The following is a 23,532-nucleotide window of genomic DNA, read 5'->3' on the forward strand; positions in this document are numbered from 1 at the left end:
CCTTCCCCATGAGGCCATGGCCCTTTTTCAGGTGCACTATCTTATGTCCTTATTAAAAAATGGGGAGAGGGCGCCAATGCTCTCTCTGGCACAGGGCACCAAAAAGTCTAGTTACGGCTCTGAGTTTACGAGCAGAGTTTTCTCGTTCTTCCAGACCTCGCCTTGACTTAAACAGTTCCACTTACTGTAATTTATCTTTCTTAAAGATATCTCTGATAGAGAAGATTCCAAGGTGGAAGCATCAGTAATAGAATGGGGAGGTGGTGGTGATGGTGGGGTGATTACACTATTGACCTTTACTCTGCAACAGATCTAAATTTTGGATACCAGGGTAACAGAGAACCTCCATGCATCATATTTAAACATTTTAAAATGATGGGGTTATTGGTCCTTTCAATCCGACAATAAAATGCAAAAAAAAAATATGGATTTTTGTTCAAATATTTGTTCATGTGCTGATAGCATATACTCACTGTTTAAAACTTAAGCCCATATTCAATTAGAGGCGACAATTCGGAAAAGTTTCACATGTCGGACTTTCTGCCTCCTTCGCCTTTTTCAGAGGCGGAATCTTTACATGCGCGTCCCAATTCAATTCCTAAACAGGCGAAAACGGAAAGCGGCGAATGCGGAACAGGCGGAAAGTACTGTCAGAATTAGGGAAATCAGTCTATACCCCCAAAAAAGATGCACTAACATAGGGAATCAATGTAGATGTGTACTAATAGCCCTAATAAAAGTGTGTGGGGTATTTAAGTAATTTAAATTACTTCATATTAGCGTCTTTCCAAAAGTGTTGAAGAATGGCATAAAGCAGTATTTTTGAGTGAAAGTAAGTAGTCCAGTCAAATTTGGGGTACTTGAAAATGGGTGCAAGCATATTTTGATGTTTCTAAAGTGAACTTTTGAAAAACGTCAAAAATGCACCTGCAATCCCTAAAACACCTGACCCATCCTTGCAGACCCCTAAGAAGTCTATTTTGATAGTTTTTATGCTTGTCCCTCCACTTTTTACTTTTTTGCCCCAAAACGAAAGTACTTTTTTTGGGGTGTTCTGAGGAAATTCTTTTTTTTTTGTTGATTTATCCTTTGAGGGGCTGTCCCAAGGGTTCTGAGTCGTTTCACCATGTTTGCACCCCAAAATAAAGATTTAGCGCTTTTTGTTTAACCTGCTATTCAGGTTAAAGTTTCCGCTTAGGCAAAATCGACCTGGAATTGAATATGGAGATACTTTGAAAACAGGCGGAAAGTCCGAATCCGCGGAAACTTCTCTCCAAACGGCACTTTTCGCCTCTAATTGAATCCGGCCTTTATTTTGTTAAAAATAAGAAAATATAGAAAATATACAATACAAATATGATTATATGGTTTTTCTGTGCAGTACCAATACATATGTATTATTAAAAGAGTTATAAAAATAAAGTTAAAATAAAGCAAGTCTTCCTATACTGTATATCCATTTCAATCTCTTGTACAAACACCAGCTAGACGATTCATTTTATACAATCCTTTGTGGTCAGCAATCCCTTCTAGAGTTACTTCAGAAAACATTTCCTGCCAAAATAATATTTATTCCAAACTGTATTTTTTACATACAAATCTAGGGAGGAGAATTAAATAATGTAGTGTCTTGTGGTATTTTTGTTGTAACCAGTATTTTGTGATTGATTTCTATTGTGATAGGCGCTCATGGTGAGTGTTTTCAAGCCAACTTTTTTTTTTTGTCAGGAAGATTCCTGAATATCAGCTAAATTTTTTTTTTTTTTTTTTTTTGGTTCTTCAACCATTTGTTTAATTCTGTGAAATGTTTTGAGTGCTGAACTTCACAAAGTGGTAAGATGTCCTGCCAAAAATAATATCTAACACATGTTGTGGTGCAATATTTCTTGGCAGAATGATGCAACCTATATAATATAAGATACATAGATATGCAGTGTATTTTTATACAGCTGCAGTTGAAACTTATCTATTTTTGTATCACTCACCATCAGCTGTGGCATTAGCATGAACACGCAGTTGCGGCTGCAATAGCATGCGACTCTGAATCAGACCCTGTGGGAGTGACACCAAGATACATAAGTTTAACTGCAGCTGACTAGCAACACCCCCTGTTACCTCTCAGAAACGCCCACAGAAATATTGCATGGATCTGCATGCAATTTCGGTCTGCGTCTTTGTATGGTAACCATCGGAACTCATTAAAAGTATGAAAACATCTGCTGCTTGCGTTAAAAATCGCTACTGCGTCCCGCACTGAATCGTGCCCGCAGTGTTTATGTCATACAAAAACATACTGGTAAAGATTTGAACTTTAGAAAATCCATTTTGCTTAAAGCACACACAGCAAAGGTGGCCATTTTATGTGCTAAAGCTTCTCAAAATGGGAAATGGAGTCTAACAGTTGCCTAGGAACCACGTAAACCAATAATACACTTTGTTTATCTCATTGTGGGCTCTATTTATTAACATTATTTTTACTAAAATAAAATGAAAAAGGGTGTTTTCACACCCATTTCATATTATTTTAGTATCACCTAAAGTTACTACAGGGCAATTGGAGTAGAATTCGTAAAAACCCTAATTATCACTTACTTTTAGTAAGCAGATCGCATTTCCCGTAATTGTAATGGGAAATGTGATCTGGTCAAAGTTACTAAATATAAATTGTGAAAAAATACCGGGGAAAGCCCTATGATAATAACGCCAACTGGATGGCGTTATCCAGGGTCTCCCCCGGTTACCAGACTCCTGCTCCGCTCTAACGGGGAGAGCAGAGCCTTGAGCCGGCCCCAGTGATCAGCTGTGACCACACGCTAATACACTGTATAATAAAAAAAAATAAAAAAAATAGTAAAAAAAAAAAAATTATTTCAGTCCAGGGACAGGTGATCGGGGCTCCGGGTGATGTCTTCCCTCTGGTCAGCTGGTCTCCCAACCTGCACTGGGGCCCGGTTGTCACCTGACTGATGAGGGCCTTATTTATCAACGGGTTTATCACTCAAAATGAGTCCCAGTGCAGTATGGGATGTCAGGGGGGGTCCGCGATCACGAGGGGCGGGGCTTAGAAAGGGGGCGGGGTTTAGTGGCAGTCGGTTGGCGCAGACGTCGGCACTTGTCTCTGTATTTTTTTGCGAAAATACCGTGATAAGTGTGCGGAGGGGATTCGCAGGTACAGAGCTTTATTGCAAGCTCTGTCCCTGTAAGGGATTTGTAGTAAATCCCTGTGATATTGTCTGAATTCGCAATGCGAATTCAGTTGTTAATATCACACTACAATCTGCATTCAAAATGCGGATTGTTGTAAATAGAGCCCTGTAAGTGATAAAAAGTAAAATTCAATGAACTGCAGCTACTGTATTAAAACAACCTCTAATATGTCAATTTTTACGACTGGCTTGATAGTTCGCAGTCTCAAAAATATTGGTTATACCCACAAAATAGCTGGGTCATACTCGCCTACTTTGTGCCAAAACGTACATTAAAGGAACAAGAGCAAAGAATGTGACAACGTGATTTACATAATCGTGGCACCACTCACTGCTGAACCCTGACGCGTTCCGCATCAAACTGCATCTTCAAAGCCCCTTCCATTACAGAGAAAAGCAAAGCGGGATCCAGGGGTGACTTACTCACATAAGCTAGCATACAGACTCCGGTACACACAGATGTACAAATGTTGCATATGAATTTAATCAGTACAGTCTGCTGCTGTGTCCTAGTCACATCGTAGTGTGACTTAGACGCATCTTATTGTGACGGGCGCTAGAAGAGTACCATAGGACCTGTCGGCTCACTCGCGCCCGGTAAGTCGTGCTGCGTGGCTATTGAGGCTAGATGTATGAGGACACATCTGTACATAGGTTTTTTTGAATACTAATAAAGTTTTTCATCATCAGTATTCAGGAGCATATTATAACTGGATAAAAACTGTATGTGCAGTATGTAGACTTGCTAGTAAAATTATGTAAATGTGGTATTTTTTTAACATCTTAATTTGAAGCATTGGTTCACAAATATATGAACAATATATATTCACTCATTTTCTGACATCTTAGTAATAGTGAACATCACATACAAGGAACTTGTAAGCAAGTCCAACTAAGACAATTATGCCGATAAAGTAATAAACAATATTTTGTTATGTCCATACAAGAGAAGAGCAGGTCAAACACATAAATCAAAAATGAGGCAGGTTTGTGCGGGAAGACCCCTAGATACTGAGGGGATCATTCAGACCCGGTCGTTAGCGCCGATGCGCTCGGACCGGGTCGATGGCCCCCCACAGAGCATGCGCACGACGGCGCCGGCACCGTCGTGCGCATGCGTGAGACCCGCTATGACCGACAGCGCCGGTCGTAGCGGGTCTCGATTCAAAGGGGGCGAGCTGTCGATGTTGATTGACAGCTCGCCTCGTTTGGAAGGCGGGCCGGGGGGGTGGCAGCCCAAACGGAGGCGTTCCCATGGGAACACCTACCGTTTGGGGGAGGCCCCACTGACATCACTAGTGATGTCAGTGGAGAGCTTCCGGCTCAGACAGAGCCAGAAGCTCTCCGGGGCTTACGACAAGGGAGACCCTGCCCTAGGGTCTCGTCGTAAGCCCCGATGGTCGCGATGGTCTCTGACCATCGCGACCATCACCGGAGCGGTCGTTAGAGCTGTGGGTGTTAACCCACAGCCTAACGACCGCAACAGAGGTGGGCGGTCAGGATGCAAGCGGCCGCCCAGTTTCTGAGCGACCGCTTGCATCCTCCGACCGCCTCTGAATGAGGCCCCGAATGTGGTATTTTATAATACAGTAACAAACGTTCTCCTTAGAATTCTAGGGCTTATGCGTAGTGTTCGACGCAGAACCACAAATAAATACATATTTATTTGCTATTGCAGATGAGAAGGGAAGGGTCTATCTAACTGTAAAGTCACAATTGGCTCATTCAGACCTGCAGGACCATGGAGTGGTAATTTTATAACCCTTTTGCAAACACTCCCTGTACAGAGAATAAAATAATCCTCAATTTATTTGCTGTCTTATTGCTATTTCTAGAATTAATGTCTTTGGGTTAGTTGCAGATTGTAACATTTAGCCAAAAATAACTTTATGTGCATCTTGGGACTTATTAAGCCCATTAATCTTCAACTCAATGCTCTCTGAAGCATCAAATTAAATACTACTTGTTGTTCATATATTTAATTAAACATAAAGTATCCCTGCGAGGATGTTTTTAATGTATCTAACAAAGGAAAAATACCCCAGAACACCCGAGAAATTCACAATCATTATAATAATTTGCATCACTATTAGTACAAAACAAGTGGCAACTTTTAACATTAGCTTGCAAATGTGTGATTTATTTCTATTGTATTAGAGCGGGGTATAAACTGTAACTAGCGCCATATTTTGGTTGCAGCCAATGAGATCTTTATTGCAGTAGTTTAGTTTTTGAGGTAACTAGCTGCATGAGGTGACTAGCTGCATGAGATGACCAGCTGCATGAAATGACCAGCTGCATGAGGTGACTAGCTGCATGAGGTGACTAGCTGCATGAGATGACTAGCTGCATGAGGTGACTAGCTGCATGAGATGACTAGCGTAAATTAGAAATTTGTATTTCCACTGGTAGATGAACAATGAGCAATAATTGTATCATGAAACGCAGTGTGCGGTACCCAGCTTAAGCTGGGTACACACTTATCGATATATTGGTCGTTCGAACGATGAACAATATATTGGTAGCGCATTGGCGGGTGTGTACACCCAATATGTCTGTGAACCACATTGTTCACAGACATATCAGGTCTGCCCTGCAGCGCAGCAGATGCCGATATATTATGCAGATATATTGATACATCTGCATGTATGTCCTCACAATCCACCTACTGACCTTTATGCTAGGGACCTGGAAGTGACGCGAATGAGGGCGGAAGTGCAGTTCCTGCCCATGACAGCCAGCTAAAGAAGAACTTTGTCCCCACTTAAACAAGTTTGTTGTCCCCTCGCGGGCTCGCTGCGCTCGCCACATGGTTATTTTCCCCCTATGCCCACTGGGATGGCAGGGAATGACGCTGGACACTGGCTGATGACGTCAGAGTCCTCTCCGTGAAGGGCATTTAGACATTACCATTATGCCAGCCGCAGGAACCGCTGACAATGGTGGATTGGTTGTCCCATCGCTCAGCTGTGTACTTCCTGTGTCTGACAGTGGCTGTATCCATGGGTCTCTGCTTTGTGCTCTACGCTAGCCTGATCTGCCAGTGCAGTCACCATTCTTCCACGGGTGTGTTGCCTTTTGGCAAATGTAGCCTTTCGGTCATGTGACTACTGACATCAGGGAGGTAGCACTTACATTAAGCACCTTTATATAAAACTTGCCCTAGCTGCTGCAAGCTGCCAGAGTATTACGTTGCCTACTTAGCTCTATCAATCTCCTGATTGTTGTCAGCTATCCTGTGCATGACCCGCATTGTCCAGTGACTTCAATCTTATTCCTGTGGCTTTTCTGAGACTTCCATGTGTACTAGTCTCTGGGGCTCTCCATTAGTGTATGGTGGCTTCTCAGGTGCTGGGAAGGGGTGCCATGTATTGGGCGGCCAAGACGGTACACTCCGGGTACATAGTTACTGCCCTAAGTGGGATGAATATGTTGTGGACAATGAAGGAGGTGCCCCTTCAGAGCTGGAGCCCGGCGGCAGGCGCCTCCATTGTCTCCCATAGTTCTTTATCTCTATGCCTATCACGCAAGGAACCTGGGCAGGGGACCAAAACGTGTACTGGGTGGTGCAAACCCTCATGTTGGGTTCATGGCAAAGGCAAATGGGTAGGCTGCAAGGAGGGTGAATGTGTGGCAGGTTTTGGTGCCAGACAACGGGGAGAGTGAGTGTGGTATGTGGGGCATCTAGAAGCAGGGAGGGTGATTTTATCAATTGTGATGTATGGCTGCAAGGAAGTTGTGTGTAGCAGATGAATGTGTCAGGTGTGTGTCTGTCAGCATGAAGGGAAAGTGTGACAGATGGGGTGTCTGGCAGCATGGAGGGAGAGTGTGGTAGGTGAAATGTAAAGGAGGAAGCGCAAATGTGGCAGGTGGGGTGAGAGAGTGAGTGTGGCCAGTGGGGTGTCTGGCTGTAAGGAGGATGAGTGTGGCATGTGGGGTGTCTGGCAGCAGGGAGGGCGAGTGTGGCAGATTATGGTGTCTAGCAGCATGGAGAGTGAGTGTGGCAGGTGGGGTGTCTGGCTGTGGGGAGGATGAGTGTGGCAGGTGGGGTGTCTAGCAGCATGGAGAGTGAGTGTGGCAGGTGGGGTGTCTGGCTGTGGGGAGAGTGAGTGTGGCAGGTAGGGTGTCCGGCAGCATGGAGAGTGAATGTGGCAGGCAGAGTGTCTAGCACAATGGAGAGTGAGTGTGGCAGGTGGGGTGTCTGGCTGTGGGGAGGATGAGTGTGGCAGATTATGGAGTGAGTGTGGCTGGTGGGTTGTCTGGCTGTGGGGAGGATGAGTGTGGCAGGTATGGTGTCTAGCAGCATGGAGAGTGAGTGTGGCAGGTGGGGTATCTGGCTGTGGGGAAGATGAGTGTGGCAAGTGGGGTGTCTAGCAGCATGGAGAGTGAGTGTGGAAGATTAGGGTGTCTGGCTGTGGGGAGAGTGAGTGTGGCAGGCAGAGTGTCTAGCAGCATGGAGAGTGTGTGCGGCAGGCAGAGTGTCTAGCAGCATGGAGAATGAGTGTGGCAGGCAGAGTGTCTAGCAGCATGGAGAATGAGTGTGGCAGGTGGGGTGTCTGGCTGTGGGGAGGATGAGTGTGGCACATAGGGTGTCTGGCAGCAGGAAGAGTAAGTGTGGCTGCCTTGGTGTCTAGCAGCATGGAGAGTGAGTGTAGCAGGTGGTGTGTCTGGCAGCATGGAGAGTGAGTGTGGCAGGCAGAGTGTCTAGCAGCATGGAGAGTGAGTGTGGAAGATTAGGGTGTCTGGCTGTAAGGAGAGTGAGTGTGGCAGGTGGGGTGTCTGGCAGCAGGAAGAGTAAGTGTGGCAGGCAGAGTGTGTAGCAGCATGGAGAGTGAGTATGGCAGGCAGAGTGTGTAGCAGCATGGAGAGTGAGTATGGCAGGCAGAGTGTGTAGCAGCATGGAGAGTGAGTATGGCAGGCAGAGTGTGTAGCAGCATGGAGAGTGAGTGTGGCAGGCAGAGTGTGTAGCAGCATGGAGAGTGAGTGTGGCAGGCAGAGTGTCTAGCATGATGGAGAGTGAGTGTGGCAGGTGGGGTGTCTAGCAGCATGGAGAGTGAGTGTGGAAGATTAGGGTATCTGGCTGAGGGGAGAGTGAGTGTGGCAGGCAGAGTGTCTAGCAGCATGGAGAGTGTGGCAGGTAGGGTGCCTGGCAGCATGGAGAGTGAGTGTGGCAGGTAGGGTGTTCTGGCAGCATGGAGAGTGAGTGTGGCAGGCAGAGTGTCTAGCAGCACGGAGAGTGAGTGTGGCAGGTGGGGTATCTGGAAGGAGGAAGTGCAAATGTGTTTAAGGGGCTGCTCCCTACACATTCACACCCAATTTTTAATTTAATTTGTAGCTATATTATAATACAGAAAATATATATTTTTATTTCCATTATGTTTCCTGCAGCATTACATATGTGGATCACTTTTTTTTTTTTTAGGAAAGCAGAACACTGACAGGGAGTACTATTCTGGCTGAAATAATAGTATGCCATTTATAAATATTAGTGTACTGTAAATATATACTAATGTGACCTATTTTTACCAACAAATATACAGATGCTACAAATAGTTTCAGTAAAACAAGGCTGGTAATCGGGGGTTCCTGGATTAATGAATTAACCATTTTCTCAGTGCCAACACAACACTTGATATTTGACTGGTCTTCCCTCACCCACAAATAGAGGTGTTAATTGTTTTTTGTAAATTTTTCAGAGCTATTTAATAAGGGGCTGCAGGAGCAAACAAAGCTAGGCTGTAAGAAAATATTGTTTAAACAGAATGACCATCACAAAGTCTGGCAGGTGATGACCCTAAATTAGGTTTAGGAGGATTAAAGTCACTAGTGTACAAAACATCAAACAATCATAAACTCATGCAGCAAGCGGGCACCTCCAAAGCCAGAAGTGTTTACAGATCACAACTACGAAAGGGCCAAATTAGAATGTGAAAACGGCACAGTGCCAATAATCCCATCACAGTACCTCACCCAATGAACAGGTTCCATTATACACAGTTTTTATACTGTTTTATGCTGGTCTTATACTGTTCTATACTGGTTTTATACTGTTGTAATGTTTTTATACTGTTTTATACTGGTATTATACTGTAGTAATGTTTTTATAATGTTTTATACTGGTTTTATACTGTTGTAATGTTTTTACACTGGTATTATAATGTTTTATACTAGTATTATACTGTAGTACTGTTTTGTAAATGTTTTATACTGGTATTATACTGTTTTATACTGGTATTATACTGCTGCAATGTTTTTAAACTTTTTATTACTGGTGTTACACGTTTTTAAACTGGTATTATAGTGTTTTATACTGGTATTATACTGTTGTAATGTTTTTAACTTGTTTTATACTGGTATTACATGGTTCGAATGTTTTTATACTGCTGTATACTGGTATTATACTGTTGTAATGTTTTTATACTGGTTTATGCTGGTGTTATACTGTTTTATACTGGTTTTATACAGCTGTAATGTTTTTATACTGTTTTATACTGCTATTATACTGTAGTAATGTTTTTAAACTGTTTTATGCTGGTACTATAATGTTTTGTACTGGTATTATACTGTGGTACTGTTTTTATACTATTTTATACTGGTATTACATGGTAGGAATGTTTGTATACTGTTTTATACTGGTATACTGTTTTTATACTTGTATTATACTATTGTAATGTTTTTATATTGTTTATACTAGTATTATACTGTTTTATACTGGTATTATACTGTAGTAATTTTTTAAAACCGTTTTATACTGGAAATATACTGTTTTATACTGGCATTATACTGTAGTAATTTTTTAAATTGTTTTATACTGGTATTACATGGTAGGAATGTTTTTATACTGTATTATACTGGTATTATACTGGTGTTATGTTTTTAAACTGTTTTATACTGGTGTTATACTGTTTTATACTGGCATTATAATGTTTTATACTGGTATTATACTGTTGTAATGTTTTTTAACTGTTTTATACTGGTATTACATGGTAGGAATGTTTTTATACTGTTGTATACTGGTATTATTCTGTTCTAATGATTTTATACTGTTTTATGCTGGTGTTATATGGTAGTAATATTTTTATATTGTTTTATACTGGTTTTCTGTTGTAATGTTTTTATACTGTTTTATACTGGTATTATACTGTAGTAATTTTTTAAAACTGTTTTATACTGGTAATATACTGTTTTATACTGGTATTATACTGTGGTAATGTTTTTATACTGTTTTATACTGGTATTACATGGTTGCAATGTTTTTATACTGTTTTATACTGGTATTATACTGCTGCAATGTTTTTAAACTTTTTATTACTAGTGTTACACTGTTTTATACTGGTATTATAGTGTTTTATACTGGTATTATATTATTGTAATGTTTTGAACTTGTTTTATACTGGTATTACATGGTATGAATGTTTTTATACTGTTATATACTGGTATTATACTGTTGTAATGTTTTTATACTGTTGTATACTGGTATTATACTGTTCGAATGTTTTTATACTGTTTTATCCTGATTTTATAGTGTTTTATACTGGTTTTATACTGTTGTAATGTTTTTATACTGTTTTATACTGGTATTATACTGTAGTAATGTTTTTAAACTGTTTTATACTGGTGTTATACTGTTATATTTTTATACTGTTTTATATTGGTGTTATATGGTAATAATGTTTTTATACTGTTTTATACTGGTTTTATGCTGTTGTAATGTTTTTATACTGTTTTACACTGGTATTATACTGTTATTTACTAGTATTATTCTGTAGTTCTGTTTTTAAACTGTTTTGTACTGGTAGTATACTGTAGTACTGTTTTGTAAATGTTTTATACTGGTATTATACTGTTTTATACTGCTGCAATGTTTTTAAACTTTTTATTACTGGTGTTACACTTTTTTATACTGGTATTATAGTGTTTTATACTGGTATTATACTGTTGTAATGTTGTTAACTTGTTTTATACTGGTATTACATGGTTCGAATGTTTTTATACTGTTGTATACTGGTATTGTTCTGTTCTAATGTTTTTATACTGGTTTATGCTGGTGTTATACTGTTTTATACTGGTGTAATACTATTTTATACTGGTTTTATACTTTTGTAATGTTTTTATACTGTTTTATACTGCTATCATACTGTAGTAATGTTTTTAAACTGTTTTATACTGGTATTATAATGTTTTGTACTGGTATTATACTGTTGTACTGTTTTTATACTGTTTTATACTGGTTTTATACTGTAGTAATGTTTTTATACTGTTTTATATAGCTATCATACTGTAGTAATGTTTTTAAACTGTTTTATACTGGTATTATAATGTTTTGTACTGGTATTATACTGTTGTACTGTTTTTATACTGTTTTATACTGTTTTATACTGGTTTTATACTGTAGTAATGTTTTTAAACTGTTTTATGCTGGTATTATACTGTTTTATACTGGTATTATACTGTAGTAATTTTTTTAAACTGTTTTGTACTTGTAATATACTGTTTTATACTGTTTTATACTGGTATTATTCTGTGGTAATGTTTTTATACTGTTTTATACTGGTCTTACATGGTAGCAATGTTTTTATAATGTTTTATACTGGTGTAATACTGTTTTATACTGGTTTTATACAGCTGTAATGTTTTTATACTGTTTTATACTGCTATTATACTGTAGTAATGTTTTTAAACTGTTTTTTGCTGGTACTATAATGTTTTGTACTGGTATTATACTGTGGTACTGTTTTTATACTTTTTTATACTGGTATTACATGGTAGGAATGTTTGTATACTGTTTTAAACTGGTATACTGTTTTATGCTGGTATTATACTATTGTAATGTTTTTATATTGTTTATACTAGTATTATACTGTTTTATACTGGTATTATACTGTAGTAATTTTTTAAAACTATTTTATACTGGAAATATACTGTTTTATACTGGTGTTATACTGTAGTAATTTTTTAAACTGTTTTATACTGGTATTACATGGTAGGAATGTTTTTATACTGTATTATACTGGTATTATACTGGTGTTATGTTTTTAAACTGTTTTATACTGGTGTTATACTGTTTTATACTGGTATTATAATGTTTTATACTGGTATTATACTGTTGTAATGTTTTTTAACTGTTTTATAGTGGTATTACATGGTAGGATTGTTTTTATACTGTTGTATACTGGTATTGTTCTGTTCTAATGATTTTATACTGTTTTATGCTGGTGTTATATGGTAGTAATATTTTTATATTGTTTTATACTGGTTTTATAGTGGTATTATATTATACTGTTTTATACTGTGGTAATGTTTTTATACTGTTTTATACTGGTGTTACATGGTAGGAATGTTTTTCTACTGTTTTATACAGGTATTATATTGTTGCAATGTTTGTATACTGTTTTATACTGGTATTATACTGTTTTATACTGGTATTATACTGTAGTAATTTTTTTAAACTGTTTTGTACTTGTAATATACTGTTTTATACTGTTTTATACTGGTATTATATTGTCGTAATGTTTTTATACTGTTTTATACTGGTCTTACATGGTAGCAATGTTTTTATAATGTTTTATACTGGTGTAATACTGTTGTATACTGGTATTATACTGTTCGAATGTTTTTATACTGTTTTATACTGCTATCATACTGTAGTAATGTTTTTAAACTGTTTTATGCTGGTACTATAATGTTTTGTACTGGTATTATACTGTGGTACTGTTTTTATACTATTTTATACTGGTATTACATGGTAGGAATGTTTGTATACTGTTTTAAACTGGTATACTGTTTTATGCTGGTATTATACTATTGTAATGTTTTTATATTGTTTATACTAGTATTATACTGTTTTATACTGGTATTATACTGTAGTAATTTTTTAAAACTGTTTTATACTGGAAATATACTGTTTTATACTGGTGTTATACTGTAGTAATTTTTTAAACTGTTTTATACTGGTATTACATGGTAGGAATGTTTTTATACTGTATTATACTGGTATTATACTGGTGTTATGTTTTTAAACTGTTTTATACTGGTGTTATACTGTTTTATACTGGTATTATAATGTTTTATACTGGTATTATACTGTTGTAATGTTTTTTAACTGTTTTATAGTGGTATTACATGGTAGGAATGTTTTTATACTGTTGTATACTGGTATTGTTCTGTTCTAATGATTTTATACTGTTTTATGCTGGTGTTATATGGTAGTAATATTTTTATATTGTTTTATGCTGGTTTTCTGTTGTAATGTTTTTATACTGTTTTATACTGGTATTATACTGTAGTAATTTTTTAAAACTGTTTTATACTGGTAATATACTGTTTTATACTGGTATTATACTCTGGTAATGTTTTTATACTGTTTTATACTGGTATTACATGGTTGCAATGTTTTTATACTGTTTTATACTGGTATTATACTGCTGCAATGTTTTTAAACTTTTTATTACTAGTGTTACACTGTTTTATACTGGTATTATAGTGTTTTATACTGGTATTATATTATTGTAATGTTTTTAACTTGTTTTATACTGGTATTACATGGTATGAATGTTTTTATACTGTTATATATTGGTATTATACTGTTGTAATGTTTTTATACTGTTGTATACTGGTATTATACTGTTCGAATGTTTTTATACTGTTTTATGCTGGTTTTATAGTGTTTTATACTGGTTTTATGCTGTTGTAATGTTTTTATACTGTTTTACACTGGTATTATACTGTTATTTACTAGTATTATTATGTAGTTCTGTTTTTAAACTGTTTTATACTGGTAGTATACTGTAGTACTGTTTTTTGTAAATGTTTTATACTGGTATTATACTGTTTTATACTGCTGCAATGTTTTTAAACTTTTTATTACTGGTGTTACACTTTTTTATACTGGTATTATAGTGTTTTATACTGGTATTATACTGTTGTAATGTTGTTAACTTGTTTTATACTGGTATTACATGGTTCGAATGTTTTTATACTGCTGTGTACTGGTATTATACTGTTTTAATGTTTTTATACTGGTTTATGCTGGTGTTATACTGTTTTATACTGGTGTAATACTATTTTATACTGGTTTTATACTTTTGTAATGTTTTTATACTGTTTTATACTGCTATCATACTGTAGTAATGTTTTATACTGGTATTATAATGTTTTGTACTGGTATTATACTGTTGTACTGTTTTTATACTGTTTTATACTGTTTTATACTGGTTTTATACTGTAGTAATGTTTTTATATTGTTTTATATAGCTATCATACTGTAGTACTGTTTTTAAACTGTTTTATACTGGTATTATAATGTTTTGTACTGGTATTATACTGTTGTACTGTTTTTATACTGTTTTATACTGGTTTTATACTGTAGTAATGTTTTTATACTGTTTTATACTGCTATCATACTGTAGTAATGTTTTTAAACTGTTTTATACTGGTATTATAATGTTTTGTACTGGTATTATACTGTTCTACTGTTTTTATACTGTTTTATACTGTTTTATATTGGTTTTATACTGTAGTAATGTTTTTAAACTGTTTTATGCTGGTATTATACTGTTTTATACTGGTTTTATACTGTGGTAATGTTTTTATACTGTTTTATACTCGTGTTATATGGTAGGAAACTAGGAATGTTTTTCTACTGTTTTATACAGGTATTATATTGTTGCAATGTTTGTATACTGTTTTATACTGGTATTATACTGTAGTAATTTTTTTAAACTGTTTTGTACTTGTAATATTCTGTTTTATACTGTTTTATACTGGTATTATACTGTGGTAATGTTTTTATACTGTTTTATACTGGTCTTACATGGTAGCAATGTTTTTATAATGTTTTGTACTGGTGTAATACTGTTTTACACTGGTTTTATACAGACAGCTGTAATGTTTTTATACTGTTTTATACCGCTATTATACTGTAGTAATGTTTTTAAACTGTTTTATGCTGGTACTATAATGTTTTGTACTGGTATTATACTGTGGTACTGTTTTTATACTATTTTATACTGGTATTACATGTAGGAATGTTTGTATACTGTTTTATACTGGTATACTGTTTTATGCTGGTATTATACTATTGTAATGTTTTTATATTGTTTATACTAGTATTATACTGTTTTATACTGGTATTATACTGTAGTAATTTTTTAAAACTGTTTTATACTGGTATTACATGGTAGGAATGTTTTTATACTGTATTATACTGGTATTATACTGGTGTTATGTTTTTAAACTGTTTTATACTGGTGTTATACTGTTTTATACTGGTATTATAATGTTTTATAATGGTATTATACTGTTGTAATGTTTTTTAACTGTTTTATAGTGGTATTACATGGTAGGATTGTTTTTATACTGTTGTATACTGGTATTGTTCTGTTCTAATGATTTTATACTGTTTTATGCTGGTGTTATATGGTAGTAATATTTTTATATTGTTTTATACTGGTTTTCTGTTGTAATGTTTTTATACTGTTTTATACTGGTATTATACTGTAGTAATTTTTTTAAACTATTTTATACTGGTAATATACTGTTTTATACTGGTATTATACTGTGGTAATGTTTTTATACTGTTTTATACTGGTATTACATGGTTGCAATGTTTTTATACTGTTTTATACTGGTATTAAACTGCTGCAATGTTTTTAAACTTTTTATTACTAGTGTTACACTGTTTTATACTGGTATTATAGTGTTTTATACTGGTATTATATTATTGTAATGTTGTTAACTGGTATTACATGGTATGAATGTTTTTATACTGTTATATACTGGTATTATACTGTTGTAATGTTTTTATACTGTTGTATACTGGTATTATACTGTTCGAATGTTTTTATACTGTTTTATGCTGGTTTTATAGTGTTTTATACTGGTTTTATACTGTTGTAATGTTTTTATACTGTTTTATACTGGTATTATACTGTTTTATACTGGTATTATACTGTAGTCATTTTTTTAAACTGTTTTGTACTTGTAATATACTGTTTTATACTGTTTTATACTGGTATTATACTGTTGTAATGTTTTTTAACTGTTTTATACTGGTATTACATGGTATGAATGTTTTTATACTGTTATATACTGGTATTATACTGTTGTAATGTTTTTATACTGTTTTATACTGGTATTATACTGTTTTATACTGGTATTATACTGTAGTCATTTTTTTAAACTGTTTTGTACTTGTAATATACTGTTTTATACTGGTATTATACTGTGGTAATGTTTTTATACTGTTTTATACTGGTGTAATACTATTTTATACTGGTTTTATACTTTTGTAATGTTTTTATACTGTTTTATACTGCTATCATACTGTAGTAATGTTTTTAAACTGTTTTATACTGGTATTATAATGTTTTGTACTGGTATTATACTGTTGTACTCTTTTTTTACTGTTTTATACTGGTTTTATACTGTAGTAATGTTTTTATACTGTTTTATACTGCTATCATACTGTAGTAATGTTTTTAAACTGTTTTATACTGGTATTATAATGTTTTGTACTGGTATTATACTGTTGTACTCTTTTTTTACTGTTTTTTACTGTTTTATACTGGTTTTATACTGTAGTAATGGCTGACATTATTAAATGATTTCATTCTGTTAGTTTGACATCTGTACAGTAACAGTGCTTCACAATAAACATTGTTCTAGGCTTGTATGTGTTACCTAATAACCGCCTGACAGCTATTATTAAATCTAATAGAGCGCTAGCTATATAGTTTAATCAACACGTGTAACTTGTGTAATACATTATACATAGTGTTGTCCTTTATGTTGTGTTTACTGAATTATCATTTAATTGCTACTAAAATGGGATCCAGAACAAATATTCATGATGTTGATTATCTTGTCATTTCTCATTCCTACTTAATAGTTATAAAGAGCTATGATCCATTTCACAGGTTCTCAAACTCTGTCCTCAGGACCACAAACAGTGCATGTTTTCCAGGTCTCCTCACAGAATTACAAGTGAGATAATTAGCTCTACCTGTGGATCTTTTAAAATGTGTCACTAAGTAATGAATACACCTGTGCACCTGCTGAGTGACCTGGAAAACGTGACCTGTGTGGGGTCCTGAGGACTGAGTTTGAAAAACACTGATCTATTTAAAATATAGATTGGAGATAGGTAATGCCGGGACTTGCAGTTCCACAACTTCTGGAGAACTGCAGGCTGTCTAGAGTATGTCAGGGTTTGCTGGGACTTGTAGTCTAACAGTTGCTGGAAAGCCACAAGTTGGCTACTTCTGCTGCAGGCCCAGATTCCTGAAAATGCAGAGTAGGACATAAACTAGGGCAGAATTGCAGGGGCAATAGGTTGATCCTATTACATCCTGTTACTACAGTGTATCACCACCAGCCTACAAAATCATCATTTGAATATTTTATGTAATACATTTATTTAATGTGCACGGGTAAAAAATGGTGCAGGCAGAGTTCATGATGTTTTGCGGTGATTAGTGGGGAAGGTGTAGGGTCTTGGGAAAGTTACATTTACAGTAGGTCTGCTCTGACTGAGAGGATGATGTGATCAGGAGCAGGTACAGTACAACCTGGAGAGCCTCCGTTTGTCTGCCTCAGACCATTACTGGCAGCACAAATGTATAGGTCTACCCAACTGGAAAGTCATAGTATGTCTGTCTCTCACGCACACCTATATGACGAACAATAAGAAGGGGTGGGTGTGACCTGATGATGCAAGTGATGTCAGGTGGGTGGGGCAAGTGGGGTGATGCCAACTGTGTCACCACACCTCTGCGAGGAGAGCTGCTGTGCATATGGCTCTATTCAGAGCCGGCCCTAGCCAAATTAGTGCCCTAGGCAAGATTTTTGCTGGTGCCCCCCACCCCCACATGTGGGATCCTGGATAGGGATGTAACCTCATGGAAAGAGATGTGGTCTTGCTGTGCTCCCCTTTCTCACCAGCATTATCTCCCTGCATCACTTCAGTTAAACCCCCTGCATTAATCCAAGCCACCCTACGGTGTCACTCCAGGTCACCCCATGGTGTGTCCAGTTCATGGCTTCTTTGCCTGTTGAGCACCAGACAATTTAGCCCGTGAATCACCCTCCACCTCTAGGTATATTTATTGAATTATTGCCCCCAATTTATGTATATTTATTATTTAATTGTTTATTGCCACTGTCACTGCCCTCCTGACCACCCACCAAACTCCACCATTATATTTTTTACTTACTTATGTTACACAGTGGTGGTCAGTGTAAGAGTCGTCTGCTCCATTAGTGTCCAGTCGGGGAGGTTCCTCTGAGCGGGAATGAAACAGCTGAGCCGCGAGGGGAGGCACCATCCACATCACCTATTGGGCAGAGCTCTGTGACTCCTCTGACAGGAGTCAATTGATTGGTAGCCAGTGGGGACAGGGCACTTTAACCCCTGGGTCTCAGTCTCAGAGAGCAGAAGCCTGTGTGAGAGGAGGGGCGTATAGGACTCAGAGAGGCGAGGTGCCTCCTTCTCCTCCAGCCGGACTACCTCCAGGCTCCATCCTCTCTGGCTCCATTCAGTACAGAATGCGGCTGGCCATGGCATACTAATAATGAGTACTGCTCTAATAATGCCACCGGCAGCTGACCCCTTCATTGCGACGTGCCCCGGTGCAATAACCCTGGGCACAACACTGCCTCATCCCTGCTTCTGGCTGAATGCTGAGCTGCCCTGTCCGACCGCGGTTGCCAGAGGCAGAGCAGCCATCCACCCATCCAGCCTCCTCCACGCTCCCGGCTGCATGCTGCGCTGCCTGGTCTGACCGCGATAGCCAGAGGCAGAGCAGCCATCTGCCAATCCAGCCTCATCCCTGCTCCCGGCTGCTGTCCGCTCATCCAGCCTCCTCCACGCTCCCGGCTGTATGCTTGCTGAGCTGCCAGGTTGCGGTAGACAGAGCAGCCATCCACCCATTCAGGTGCCCCAAACATCTGCCGGCCCTAGGCTTGGAATGCCCCTAGGCATTTGCCTAGGCTGCCTATGCCTAGGGCCGGCTCTAGCACTATTTCACCATGGCACATCTCCGTCGACCTTGCCACCGATAAGCACCTGCTGTCCTGGCAGTTCAAGAGGTTTCACCCTATTCTTGGAGCCTCCATATCATTCTGGAAGAGTAGACAATTATATCTGTAGGCTGGATACACAAGAGGCTTGAAGGGGATTATGGGATTTTTATTTCCTCACAACTAGAGAGCTACAGGATGACTACCTCTGATTTAGAAACTAGTCTAGGTTTTAATTAGTTCCGATTCTCTCCAGAATAGAAATGCTTGGTTTATATATGTCCTCCTTTAACTGCATGGTCATGACTTGCAAGGTCAACAAAACCAGATCATTGAAGACTGTGGGCCTGATTCAGAGATGACCGCAAAGGCGATTACGTGCGCAGATCGAGCGATTATTTACCATTGCGCATGCGTTTTAGCCTTGTTCACATTGAGATTACGGACGCACTTCGGAACTCATCGCACAGTGATTGACATGTTGTCAACATTTGGGGGTGGAGACGGGGGTGTGGTAGAAAAACGCAGGCGTGCCTGTCCGTTTAAACACGGTTACATGGGTGTGCATAAATTAGCCACTGCAAGTGCACACACAGCATGAGAGCCCTCTGCGTGAGAGGAGAGCTCCCGAGTCTGCGGTTGGTCAAACCTGGCACAAGGGCAAAATGGCCTCTCGATGTGCATCGATGGTACCGATATTTACGCAGCTATGCGTCATTGCACGCAGGTAAGAAGGCAGAAGTGGGCGTATTTATGCTCAGGTGATCTGTGCAGACATTAGTATATTTATAAGAAAAGTAGTGTTCACTCTAGCTCCGGCGCGAGGCAGGGTGCCGGAGCTAGAGAGGGCACGACCGAGAAGGGGGCGTGGTCATCAAAAAGGGGGGGTGTCTATAAGACGCGTCCCCTTTTCGTCACTCTTGGGGGCGTGCCCGGCACTTACGGACACGCTGGGCAGCCCCCAAGCCCTGCAGACAGGGAGAATAGATACCGGCCGCATGCGCCCGGCGTCTATTTTCCGGCGGTGACCGAGTCACCGCACATTTCTTCACCCGCGGGACACTGCCAACCGCGGGTGAAGACGGTTCCCGCAGGCTGTTAGGGCAGGGCGCTTTTTGCCCTCCTTCTGGAGGGCAGGGCGCTTTTTGCCTTCCAGAAAGAGGGCAGGGCGCCGCGCCCCGCTAAAACAGCCTAGCGGGAACGCTAGAAAAGGCAGCTGCGATGGCATTAGCCTCCATCTCTGAGCCAGGCCCTGTGTGGAGAATTGGGGAGGTATAATTTCAGAGTAATTAATGCAGGTGTAACAAATGTTTCCGGTATGGAATATGGATACCCCGACTGCAACATCCGCTGCCGAGCTTGCCGCTCCTACTCCCTCTGCTCACTTAGGTGACCTAAATAAATACATGACGGAAAATGGTTTTCCTATGCTAAACTTCATTTCATTCACAGCTTCCTTACAGCAAGTGTTTACACTAAAGTAGGACAGACATCCTGGGCTGTAGATGTAAATATGTACTTCAAGTTTAACAATTGCATTATGCACTCTTTGTTTTATTGTATCAGCATAACATTTGGACTCTGCGGAAATCTCAGTCAGTGAATACATTTTTATTCATTGTATGTCCCAAATTCATTTCCATGATTTTCCTTACTTATATTTGTTCCCCCTTTCTATAATTATTTAGGATTTCCAAACGAGCCAGCAGCTAATATCGCGCTGCAAACCACCAAAGACTGGTTGAAGGTGAATCAGCACGAGGTAGGCCAAAATTATTATTGTACAAACATTTTATTTGTGCGGCAAATTGTATCTGATTGAACAACAGTGAAAAGATGAACAGCCTACTGGGACCGATTCGGGATTGCATGCAAGTCGGACGCAATTGCTCTCACTCTGGACCTCATTCAGAGGCGGTCGCACGGAGCGATTGGACGTAGAGAGCGATATTTTTTTCAGCTGCGCATGCGCACACATGGCAGTGCGCGTGCGCAAGCCTGTCTTTCCGACCGCAATCCTCTTGCTCGCTAGTCCCTACGAGGTCGTAGCTGTGATTGACATTTCGTGCCGTTTGTGGGTGGTTTCAGGGGAAGGTGCTTGTGAACGGGGGTGTGGTGGCGCAAGCGCAGGCGTGGTTGACCTTAAAAACGGCGTTTTAAGGGCGTGCATATATTACTGAGCGAGTCATCACACACGTCATCTCGTTGCAATAACGATGCTACTGCTCGCAGTGCTAAAGGTAGCCCAGGGTCTACCTTAAGCATTGTGAGTGCAGGCGATGATTTCTGCCTCAAGCCAATGTTTGTAGGAAATTAACAATGTAACAGGTGTTAATCGTGCTGACGTAGGTTGCCGCCTGCGACCGACTCTGAATTAGCCCTTAGAGATAGGAGGTGTGCTTTCATTGTTGTGGGTGTTTCCGCGCTTACGATGTGCGTTGCGATTGAACACTCGCTTTGCATATTTTCGATCAATTTGGGTGCGACCGATCGCTCCCGAGCGACCGCCTCTGAATGAGGTCCTCTGTGTTCAGGGAACTAAAGGCTGACTGGGCTGCCATCAGAAATTTTGGAGCCAAGTACAAATTAAACAAACTGAAAGTCATATCTCCCAACTTTCATATGTGTTGATGCTGGACATATTGGAACCTTGCATAAAGGGGCGGGACATCAGTGAAATGGGGGTGGAGCCTTGTGGCATCCCCGTTTACGTCACTGTGGGGGCGTTCCCAGTACTCTACGAGATGCTGGGCTATCCCCAGGCTCCCCCATACACTGTGAATAGATACCGTGCGCAAGCGGACAGCATCTATTCTCCCACTGCTTACCCGCTGCTCTGCTCCGGTGGGACAGCGGGACAGTCTCAGAAAAATTGGACTGTCCCGCTTGTTGCGGGATAGTCGGGAGATATGGAAAGTTGTGTCTTTGAACGTGTTATTGGGGAACTACGTGGAATATTTGGAAATGAGCACTATCAAGTATGTCTGTTAATACATAACCTGAGAGCAGGGTGGTCTGAACATGCTGCTGATTTGTACGTTGTATGTATGTAGAATGTTAATGCGCCTCTGATATAACGTGTCCTGGAAGTAATGCACCAGGAGAATGACAAACACTTTACTCTAAAGCATTTTGTTATATTCTGACTTCAAATAATTTTGAAATAAGGAAGAGAAAATAAAGAATTAAAGATGTAGATCCCTCCATGTGTGTAAAAGAAGGTTAATCACTATAAAAAGGTCATATTTCTAAGCTGTATTAAATTTGTTATAATTTAGTAGTTTTAAAATGATTCATTTCCTGCTCACGTTCCTGCTTTGGTCTCAGATATTGTAACTAGACAGAGTAATATTTTTGCCGTCAAATCCCTGCTATATTCCTGCACTGCGGCGCAGATCTCGCTGATTGATCCAACTCTGCCACCATAAACCTCCGCTGCTCCCTGCTTATCAGTGAAATGTTTGGCTAATGTGTCTGCCTTATGCTTTTCCATATTTGATCCGAAGAAGCTTGACTTTAAAGGTGGAGCGACTATTTGGTGATATATTATTTGACACTGTTGCCATGCTAAATATGCTGAAAAGCTGGGTAATGCAGAAAATGTTATACCCTTAGGAAGCACAAAGCTGGTCAGCACAGTGACATGTCGGCCATTTTGGTTGTTTTTGAGTAAATTGGCCTGAAGTCTCTCTGCGGCCAGGAGGGTCAGATGGCAGCATCCTGCTTGACCAATTTAAGATTGGTAACAATCATCTTTTGCTCAGCATGGCTGTCAAATGTGGCTAGAGACAATAATTGAATTGTGTATATATATATATATATATATATATATATATATATATATGCTGTCACCAGCCAATCCTGTCATTCAGAGAGCCTTCAACAACCTGGGCCTCCACATTTGTTGCCAAACTGGCCACAGAGCTTGGTGGCTTTTAGGTGTTTGCTATGCACACTTCTACTAATGACAGCTGGGAGCTGGTACATAGAGCTATAATACTGAAATTCAGTAAACCTAGGAGGAGACGGTGACTACATTAATACAGTATAGTTTAAACAATAAGCCCACAAGTGTAAAAAATTTTTAATAAAATTATAACATGCCCTCTGCCAATTAGTGACAACATAGAATACTGTAATTATTACAGGCTCTAATATTTCTGTTTCATTGTGTTTTACTACTGTATACTGCGTACCTCTGTTTCCATTCAGTATATTGTGATATATTATGATGCACTGTGATTTTACAAATGGATAAGCACAAAATGCACTTTCTCTCTGCATCTTCACACCTTGGACCTCATTCAGA

The 23,532-nt window shown here is 38.8% G+C and overlaps 1 protein-coding gene across 1 annotated transcript in view; it reads left to right on the forward strand.

The window, feature by feature from the left end:
* LOC148518155 (uncharacterized) overlaps positions 1-23,532 on the forward strand; it is a 798,612-nt gene that overhangs the window by 307,067 nt on the left and 468,013 nt on the right. The window contains exon 3 of the mRNA XM_088477479.1: positions 20,912-20,985. The gene's annotated coding sequence lies outside the window, so the exon portion shown is untranslated. The remainder of the gene's footprint in view (positions 1-20,911; positions 20,986-23,532) is intronic.

The sequence above is a fragment of the Taudactylus pleione genome, unplaced genomic scaffold (genome assembly GCF_031769625.1).
Source record: "Taudactylus pleione unplaced genomic scaffold, aTauple2 ptg000201l, whole genome shotgun sequence".
Classification (NCBI taxonomy): domain Eukaryota; kingdom Metazoa; phylum Chordata; class Amphibia; order Anura; family Myobatrachidae; genus Taudactylus; species Taudactylus pleione.